The sequence below is a fragment of the Triticum aestivum genome, chromosome 5D, assembly GCF_018294505.1.
Source record: "Triticum aestivum cultivar Chinese Spring chromosome 5D, IWGSC CS RefSeq v2.1, whole genome shotgun sequence".
Classification (NCBI taxonomy): Eukaryota; Viridiplantae; Streptophyta; class Magnoliopsida; order Poales; family Poaceae; genus Triticum; species Triticum aestivum.
The window spans coordinates 160239050-160248708 of NC_057808.1; the positions used below are offsets into that span (position 1 = coordinate 160239050).

The 9659-nt window shown below is 42.9% G+C and overlaps 1 long non-coding RNA gene across 2 annotated transcripts; it reads right to left on the reverse strand.

The window, feature by feature from the left end:
• Positions 1–3391: 3391 nt before the first annotated feature.
• On the reverse strand, positions 3392–8086 carry LOC123119950 (uncharacterized). 2 transcript variants are annotated; one of them, XR_006459116.1, is made up of 8 exons: positions 7236–8086; positions 6571–6743; positions 6183–6336; positions 5592–5671; positions 5429–5482; positions 4980–5068; positions 3933–4600; positions 3392–3863 (listed from the first exon to the last, which is right to left on the reverse strand). It is a non-coding gene; the product is annotated as an uncharacterized lncRNA (long non-coding RNA). The 2 variants fall into 2 exon arrangements; XR_006459115.1 differs by having other exon boundaries at positions 3933–5068.
• Between the last annotated feature and the right edge of the window lie 1573 nt (positions 8087–9659).

Here is a 9659-nt window from a genome sequence, read left to right on the forward strand (position 1 = left end):
TGCATTACCGAGTGGGCCCAGAGATACCTCTCCGTCATACGGAGTGACAAATCCCAGTCTCGATTCGTGCCAACCCAACAGACACTTTCGGAGATACCCGTAGTGCACCTTTATAGCCACCCAGTTACGTTGTGACGTTTGGCACACCCAAAGCACTCCTATGGTATCCGGGAGTTGCACAATCTCATGGTCTAAGGAAATGATACTTGACATTTGGAAAAGCTCTAGCAAACGAACTACACGATCTTGTGCTATGCTTAGGATTGGGTCTTGTCTATCACATCATTCTCCTAATGATGTGATCCCGTTATCAATGACATCCAATGTCCATAGTCAGGAAACCATGACTATCTGTTGATCAACGAGCTAGTCAACTAGAGGCTCACTAGGGACATGTTGTGGTCTATGTATTCACACATGTATTACGATTTCCGGATAACACAATTATAGCATGAACAATAGACAATTATCATGAACAAGGAAATATAATAATAACCATTTTATTATTGCCTCTAGGGCATATTTCCAACAGATTGAACTAGGTATGAAGATACCCACGATCGAATCTCGGGCAAGTAACATACCGATGGACAAAGGGAATTACGTATGTTGTCAATAACGGTTCGACGGATAAAGATCTTCGTAAAATATGTAGAAGCCAATATGGGCATCTAGGTTCCGCTATTGCTATTGACCAGAGAGGTGTCTCGGTCATGTCTACATAGTTCTCGAAGCCGTAGGGTCCGCACGCTTAACGTTCATTGATGATATAGTATTATATGAGTTATGTGATTTGGTGACCAAATGTTGTCCCGGATGAGATCACGGACATGACGAGGAGTCTCGAAATGGTTGAGAGGTAAAGATTGATATATAGGATGATGGTATTCGGACACCAGAAGTGTTCCAGAGGGTACCGGGTACATATCGGATCACCGGAAGGGGTCTTATGGGCCAAGAGGGGAAACACACCAGCCATAAGGGGCTGGTGCGCCCCCCCCCCCCCCCCCATATGGGCCGTCCAAGGTGGAGAAGGAAAGGGAAGGAGGAAAGGAAAGAAAGGGAACAGGATTCCCCCTTACTTCCCCCTCTTTCCTTCCCCCTCCGATATATATGGCAGGGGGAGCGCGCGGCTTGGGAGGAGCCCAAGTAGGATTCGTTCCTACTTGGGGTGCCTCCTGGCCTCTCCCCTCCCCCTCCCACCTATATATATGTGGGGGGCGCCTAGCACACACGAGACAATTGTTTAGCCGTGTGCGACGCCCCCCTCCACCGTTTACACCCCCAGTCATTTTTTAGTAGTGCTTAGGCAAAGCCCTGCGAGGATCACTTCACCATCACTGTCACCATGCCATCGTGCTGACGGAACTCATCTACTACCTCGACGTGTTGCTGGATCAAGAAGGCGAGGGACGTCACCGAGCTGAACATGTGCAGAATGCGGAGGTGCGGTGCGTTCGGTACTTGATCGGTGGAGCGCGAAGAAGTTTGACTACATCAACCGCATTGAGAAACGCTTCCGCTTATGGTCTACGAGGGTACGTAGACACACTCTCCCCCTCGTTGCTATGCATCTCCATGGATAGATCATTGCGTGTGCGTAGAAAGTTTTTATTTTCCATGCAACGATTCCCAACATAAAGGACGATTGAAATTTGTTAAGACACCAAGAGATGACCAGTCTATTCCGATTGGTCCTGATGGCAAATGGTTTTTGCATCGGCTGCTTCAAGCTAATCCATTTAAACATGAGAAGGTAAAAACTGCAGATATTGGGATCAAGCTTTCAAGTAAGGAAGTTGTTCAAGAGCACAATGATAATATTCTTGAGGGCAAAAACTCCATCAAAGTTGCAATGAAGACGCCAAGTACTGGGGGGCAACAAGAAAATCCTAAGATCGATGCAAGCAAAGGCCGAGGTAAGTACGAAGGTAAAAAGCCGAAAGTCACTTTCGCGCAACTATTGGAAAAATATCAGAAGATAAGTGAGGAGAAAATTGCTTATCGGCCAAGTAATTCAAAATCGTCAAGATCACCCCCTAGGTGCAAATCTGATGGTCGGTATTGGCAAAGGGAAAATGGCAATGCAACATATTCATATCCTTACTTTGGGCCGCCAGTGCCAATGTCGTGGATGCCTCCCTATGCTCATGTAGATTCATGTCCATCATGGGACAGGTATGATACAATGGCACATTCTCCATCTTATTTTCATACCATCTCACCAATATTGTGCAGCTCCGAGAAGATCAACATTTGAACAATCACATGTCAAAGACCGTTTCAATCATAAAGAATCGGTCCGGAGCTCAAGAAGAAAAAGTAGGTAGTCAAGCAAGTTTACCGCGTTAAAAGACATGGTCGTAAGAGTGCTACTTCAGATTTGATCTCAAATGAAAAAGAGCCAATTAAAATGTTGACATTAGCTACTAAAGGCAATGAGATGAAGCAATCAACTGTTGAGAGTCAAAGTGACAAATATGAAGAAAAGAAGTTGAGAGTGCGCGAGGCCAAAAAAGAATTGCCATTGGTTGAAACAGAATCACAGCCGAGATGCCCACTCGGCTTATCGAATTTGGCAAAATAAGGAATTAAAAAATCTCAGTGCACAAGAGCTGAGAAAGAAGAACATGGCATGGGTTCCCAAGAGGATCAATCAAAACAAAAATGATGTGCATGCTTCTATTGCAACAAGTACAATAAAAGTGAAGAAAGAGAAGGATGGAAGCAACAAACAATTAAGCCGAAGGTGTGCATCACAACATCAAAATCTTCGGTTAGCACATCATCCATTTTCTTCAACCATGCCACTGATGCCTTTGCCATGGATTTCATCCCTAGGTATGATCAATTACCCTCCATGGATTTATTTTGGTCCATGGATACAACATAATTTTCTATATCATGAGAGGGTATTACCGAATCACTATACATTTGGTTAGTTACATTTTTTGTGGCTAATACAAAAGGGCCGAAATATTTTATTGCTATTTCATTTGTTTATTTCAGCTATACATACTTTGGTGGGTGAATTCTACATGGACCTTATGGTAATGGCCGATATTTATCTATCATCCTAAAAATATGTCAAAGCATGACCGGTGTAGTATCCTAGTTCATTGATACTAGGGGTTGGGGCGCACCCTTGGCGTGCCTCTTGAGGGGCAGCTGTGCGGTGCTAGCTAGTGGGCGACCCTTTGTCTGATGATGTTGTTAATTAAGGAATTGAGATTTGATACAGAGAATAGCAATAGAAATAAATAGATATTCACAAAAGCCCCATTATGGCCCCATTATGGATATTAACAGGTGGATGTGAACCATCTGACAACAGTAGAGTTTACATAAGTAACGGCGTAGGCTTAGTATCTTCAAAAGCACCGGATAGCAAGGTCCAAAAGTAGGGTGTGATACATGCAAACGGAACTGAGGAGCTATTCATAAACAACATCAAGTAGATCTGATCTATTACATGTGACAGTCTAGGAATAGCACTCAGCTTAAGAGCAGGCTGGATGATACATTACATTATGTAGCTCATTTAAAAATCAGGGAAAGCAATTTCGATAATAACATACATGATAGAAGAGCATCTTGGTGCAGAAACTTTGCTAGGCGGGCTATGTATATGCGATTTGTGGCTACTAGCAGCATGCTCTTTGAGGCGATGTACGGTGAGCAATCGAATGTTTGCCTTGTGTTTGAAAGCAAAAGCATACACCTTGCCTTCCTTCATGTTGGAGTCCTCAAAGAACTAGGTCCATTTTGTGGTTATTGTCGCTCTGTTCTAAGTCGTTGTGATGAGACGAGCAACTGTGTGAGGGCTTCCGATTCCGAACTTGATGGGCAGATCTTTCAGAGGACTGCAGATTGTAGACTGAAATTAGGTGATTGTTATGCTAAATGGAGATGTGAGGCGTGTTGATCATTACCATCCTCTAGCTAGGTCTTGCCAATGTCTTGCTCATATGGCAGACGTGGTATGGGATGGTAGATTTCTTCACAGCAATGAGCTGCTCCAGTTTGTTGACGTGCTGGTTTCACCTAGTTTCCCAACTCACGGTGATCATCAAATCCTCCAATATAAAAGGTCTCATGAGGGCGACCTACAAATGAAAATGACAGGGCACGGGCATAAATATGATATTGTGGTAAGGTAGAAACAAGAAATGTATGTAGTTGTTCACCACGAATGATGTAGAGCAACAAATCAACGTTTGTGACACATAGTGTACCATTTAAACATATTGCACGACCAGAAGCAACAGATTCACAACATGTCTATTCGAAGTCATTGGCAATCCAACATGGACAGAAATGTTTCACTAATGAAAACTCACCCTTAGAAACTCAGGCATCTATAGTTCTACAAAATTAAATCAACCCATGACAAATGATAACCACTGGACATAAGAAGAGAGACAACAGAAGCTAAGACTCCTCGGCTATTATTCTGAATTGTAAAGAAGAGTCATCAATTAGTACATGATTAGAACAGTGCCATGCTATTAAGTATACAAAAATCAAACATGGAAGGAACATAGTTTACCTCTGACTGTTGTCCTCTTTAGTTAACTTCCTCACCTTTTCATGCATTTCACTTCAAGAATAATTATTTTTAGACCATGTAACTATTTTAGGCAGCAAACAAATTACATTCAATACCTTTGCGACCTACAGTAGCTACCAACCTTATATGTACATTCAATGCTTGTTCCTAGAGATTAAGATTTTCAACTTCTGTCCGCGATAAGGTTACACGAGGCTGCTTAGATTTAGATGATTTTTATTTCCATGTTCAGATAGATTTACCAGAACTATAGTAATTTCAAGGTTGCAAGAACAAGGCACTACATAAATATGTACCTCCAAAACTAAAATCTCATTATCTAAGTTATCCAAACCCCTACAGTGTTGCGAGCTTAGCCCTTCGCACCATAAATACAAACGTAAATAGTTAGAAGGAAGACGGTGATTACCTCCAATGGTTCTATTCTTAAGCCTCTTTTCTATCAGCCCAATTCCTTCCAAGGACGGTTTTTATGTCATACATATGTTGTTTTTGAACCTGTTGTCAGAAACCATCATTAAGCTTGTACCATTAGGGGTGAAGAGATAAGTTAGCTTTAATGAAAATAAAAGGAATCTATACCAGTAGTATATGTGCAGCATTGTTCAAATCTAAAATGACATCCTCCATCACATAGAGAGGTGTGAGTAAAAGTTACCCCATGCATTCACAAATATAAGATGTTTTATATTTTACTTAATGAATAGGCATCACTCCTGGCGGGTATTCCCAGGAAAAAATGTTAAAGCTAATATCAAACATATGACGATGTAGATGTAACCAAATATAAAAGAACTATAAGTAGAATCCCAACAGCCAAGGTGAGAAAAATTGGAGATCATATGAGATGAGACAAACCTAATGGATGGTCAAAGAGGCAAGAACCAGTAGTGAGTGGAGTACCAGGTGGACCTGCAAAATGCAGAGGTGCATGCACTCAAATATTAGTGAGAGAAAGTAAAGGTGCATGCATTCAAATATTAGTGAGAGAAAACACGTATGAATATGTAAGTAGGCTTACATTGTTGATGTCATAGACTTTAATAATGGTGATGTATCAAGAATCCCACATTCCATATGTCCATTGTACTGATATTGTATCTGAAGAAATGTACACAGGAAAGGACAAGGGTTTGTTAGAAGGTATCTACCATTATGTTCCAGAAGAGTGTCATGTTGTAGCCCTCATTTCGAAGGTCTACCTCAATAGTCTCAGACAATAAAGAAAAGTATTATGGCTATTATGAGAAAGTCCACGTCTAGAATACAACTGCTACTGTGGGAATTGATGTGTAGACAATGGAATAGAAAGCAGTACTCTAATCTGTCAGCACAGGAGTTACAGAATATGAAGTGTGCCTACATCAATTCATTAAAACTTAATTATATCAGCCTGCACTACAACTAACAAGAGGTCAAAAAAAGGTCAAAAGGGAGTGGGGGATGCTGCTGCTGCTGCAGATTCATACATTTGGATAGCCAAACTCTAGGTGAGAGTAATCAAAGATAACACAGATATACTTAGCTTACATCATAGGAGAAAAGGGAATATATACACGAAGAGCATTAGCAAAAATTAAGAAAGCTTTCTGCTAGATCATGTATGTCATACCTGATGGTTCCAGTGCCTCTGCGAATAAGCGATTTCTTAACAAAGCAAAACTGCTCCATAACAAAATCTGAGGCCATAACTACTTGACGACCTTCTAGACCACATATACCCAAACCAACATCAGTCATTTGTATCACTGAAACATAATTTGCCCCTGCAAGATGAACATGGCAAGATGTTGAATAGTGGAGAAAACAGTTAGCCATGTCTCCAAAATGAAAGGTGGAAGTAAAACTGACAAGTTCGATGTACATCAAAAACTCAAATTGGCATAATTCTACAGTATCATTTGTTTGATCTACAATCGTGACTGACGGAAATGACGTGTGACTCTGTACTAATTGTAAGGTTCAACATATAGGAAGCTTATTATTGTATAAACCCTTACCAGTATATAACTGAGTTCCATAGAGACAGAAATGTAATGCACATCAGTTGATTCCACTCCTTCCTCTTCTCCTGTTGGTCCAGCGCCCAATTTCCATATCTATCTCTGAAACACACATGCCCTTCCTTGAGCAGTCCCCCTTAAGCATTTATACAAACAACCAGTGGTCACATCTGCAGCCTCAAAACCAGATCACAATTTATGAATTAATATGTGCATTGTTGCAGCTAGCTCTGCACAATAATAGTTCTTGCAAAAAATGCAACCCAAGCAAACCCAATCAAGACAGAGAGAGAGAGAGAGAGAGAGAGAGAGAGAGAGAGAGAGAGGAGAAGACCCGATTGGGATGAACATCTGGATACATAAATTTTAGAATAGACTACGACTACATTAGCCATCACTTGAAATAGAAAGGGGAAAACACAAATCAGTATGAAATCCATCAGTAGCCTTCCACAGATCCCTGAACAACCAACAACAGTAACATTGAACAATCTGAATATTTTTTCTATTTTTGTTTTTCTCTCGCTACTCACACCAACACCAGCATTCGTAATATGATCCGATGATCATCGTATGAGTTTCATATGAGCTGATAGCTTTTGGAATCACAACTATGAAATGAAAACAGCACGAGGATTGCAATGGAGTAGTAGTTTCCATACTTGTAGTGGTACTTCGGGATCCCGGAGAAGGACAGGCGTTGGTCCCTGACCTTGCCAGAGGTGACGCCCTGCACAAAATCCGGTGGAGAAGATGACTTCACCACTCAGAAATAGCATGGATCTGCCATCCCTGCTCTAGGAGGACGACGCCGACGATGGTGGCGAGGCTTCCTGCATCGCAGTCTCATCCACTCGGGCTCCTCCTCCCGCGTTCACCGTGACTCCTCGAGGAGAGGAAGAGACGGTGCACGGGACTGACGGCAGCGCGTTCCAACGAAAAGCCCATAGGCATCAGCGGGGATGGTGTTGTCAATAGGCACTAAGCGCGGCGCCTTCCCCATGTCAGCCTCCTTTCCCAACGCGCCACCAAACCAAACCGTGCCGCCATCATCGAGCTATGCTGTGACGCCATCCGTGGGACCACTACCTCCATGAAGAGGCGTCGGCTGCCTGCGCCCCTACGCTGCTCGCGTAGGCCGTCCGTCATGCCCGCCCAGATCGGGCCCGCCGCCGCCAGCGACTCAGCCTCGCCCTCTCCGCCCGCGACCGTGTTATGCTGGTTCTGGCACGCCCGTCCGCTCCACTCTGCTATGCCTGGCCTGCTGGTCGATCTGGTGCGAGGGGGAGGGGAGGTCGCCGATGGTGAGGAGAAGCTAAGGGGAGGAGAAAAGGGGTGGTAGAGTCGGCCGTTGGGGAGGGTGTGGGCGGTGGTGGCGGTTGCGGGGAGGTTGCAGGTGGTGGCGACAGTCGCAGCGGCTGCGAGGAGGTCGCAGGTGGTGGCGGCGGTGGCAGAGGAAGGAAAGGGAGAGGGGGAGGAATCGGGGGCTGTGGGCTGGGCTTCTGGCTAATCCCTTTCTCTGTTTCTTCTCGAAGAAGCGAACGTTTTGTCTCGTAGTAAATCAGACGTGGACCACGCTAGAGATCACTCATGATGCGTAGCTGAATGTTTTGGATGACCCTTGTCTTTCCAATACTATGGAGATTATTTTAGATAGTTAAATTTGTAGCAATGGCCAAGGTGTTGGTGTTGTTTATATATATCCTCATGGTACTATTTCGTGAAGCCTCATGCCGCTTAAAATATTTTTGCACAAATAATCAAAGCTGAATATGCATCTTTATCTTGAAGCTTTTGTTTGCTATGGATGCGACACATATTGAGGCTTTCAGTGATTCATTATGAATAGTGCAACAAATATCAAAAGTTATCAATGTCTCAACGAATCGCTTATAGTTTATCTTGAGGCATGTTTAGATGTAATATTCTCCTTAGGTGGCTTTCAAATTATTCATATATCTAGACATGACAATTGGAAATAATTGGCACCGCGAGCATTTTGGCTATCATGTTGATGATAGTGTATTGCATATCTATCAATAGCCAATGCTTAGTCTCATCGAAATAGGTAAGGCCAAACTGAAGCCCACCGCTTCGGCCATTAATGAAAATTTTATGCAAGCGAAGCAATAATTGGAGAAAGTTCATTTGTGATTATCTAAAAAATCCTAGCAAAAGGGTGAACAATATGGTTCAAAGGATGGCTTTGAGATACATATCTATGGAACGTTATCACCAGATTGTTACAGAAGTTGAGAAGTTTTCACCCAAGTTTGCATCAAGGATTCAAACAAGCAATGATCGATAAATACTTATCGCCCTAAGGACATGCAAAATGGTAGATGGAGTGTTGACATCGCCCTTGGAACCAGCATGGAAGAAGTTATTTTTCGGCACGCTAACTTTGCCGAAAACAGGGGGCATGTGTTGACGCTCAAAAGTGGCACAATCATAGATAGTATCTTTAAGTTATATCAAGCCTAATTCAAACTTATGATTGGAGGTCACCTTCGGATGGCTCTTCCTAAGAAGATCGAGATGGATATGAACATGATCTAAACCGGAGCTCTTATGCAATAGTTATGAAAAGTTAAGAGATGCTCATGTTGACACCAGATTAAAGAATGGCATAAAAATCAACTAAGATGACCTCTGATGGAAAATGATTCAACACGAAAGTTGTGCGTCTCGTCGAAATGGTCGATTCTGATATAAAAATAATTCCAATCCGAGATCATATGAAAAAGTCAGAGCCATCGGAATGCAGCCCTACCAGGAGGCAAAATATGGCGCGCCCCACCAGACACGTGTGTGATGGGTAGCGCCACCAATCCGCTGTTTTGCGTGAGAGATTCGGCCTTCGAGATGGCTTCGAATCGAAGAACGTTCAACACGAAAGTTGTTCGTCTTGTCAAAACGGCTAAATTTGCTTTTGGGATCATCTTCATCCAAGGTCATTTGTGGCATGTGGGACCTAAAAACTGAACTGATATTCCAGACTTACCTAAATCTGAGTTCAGTTAATATTGGAAAGGTTTGGACGTGATTCGGAGTCCTTTTCTTGTACGGGAAGTCCATCCGCCTCT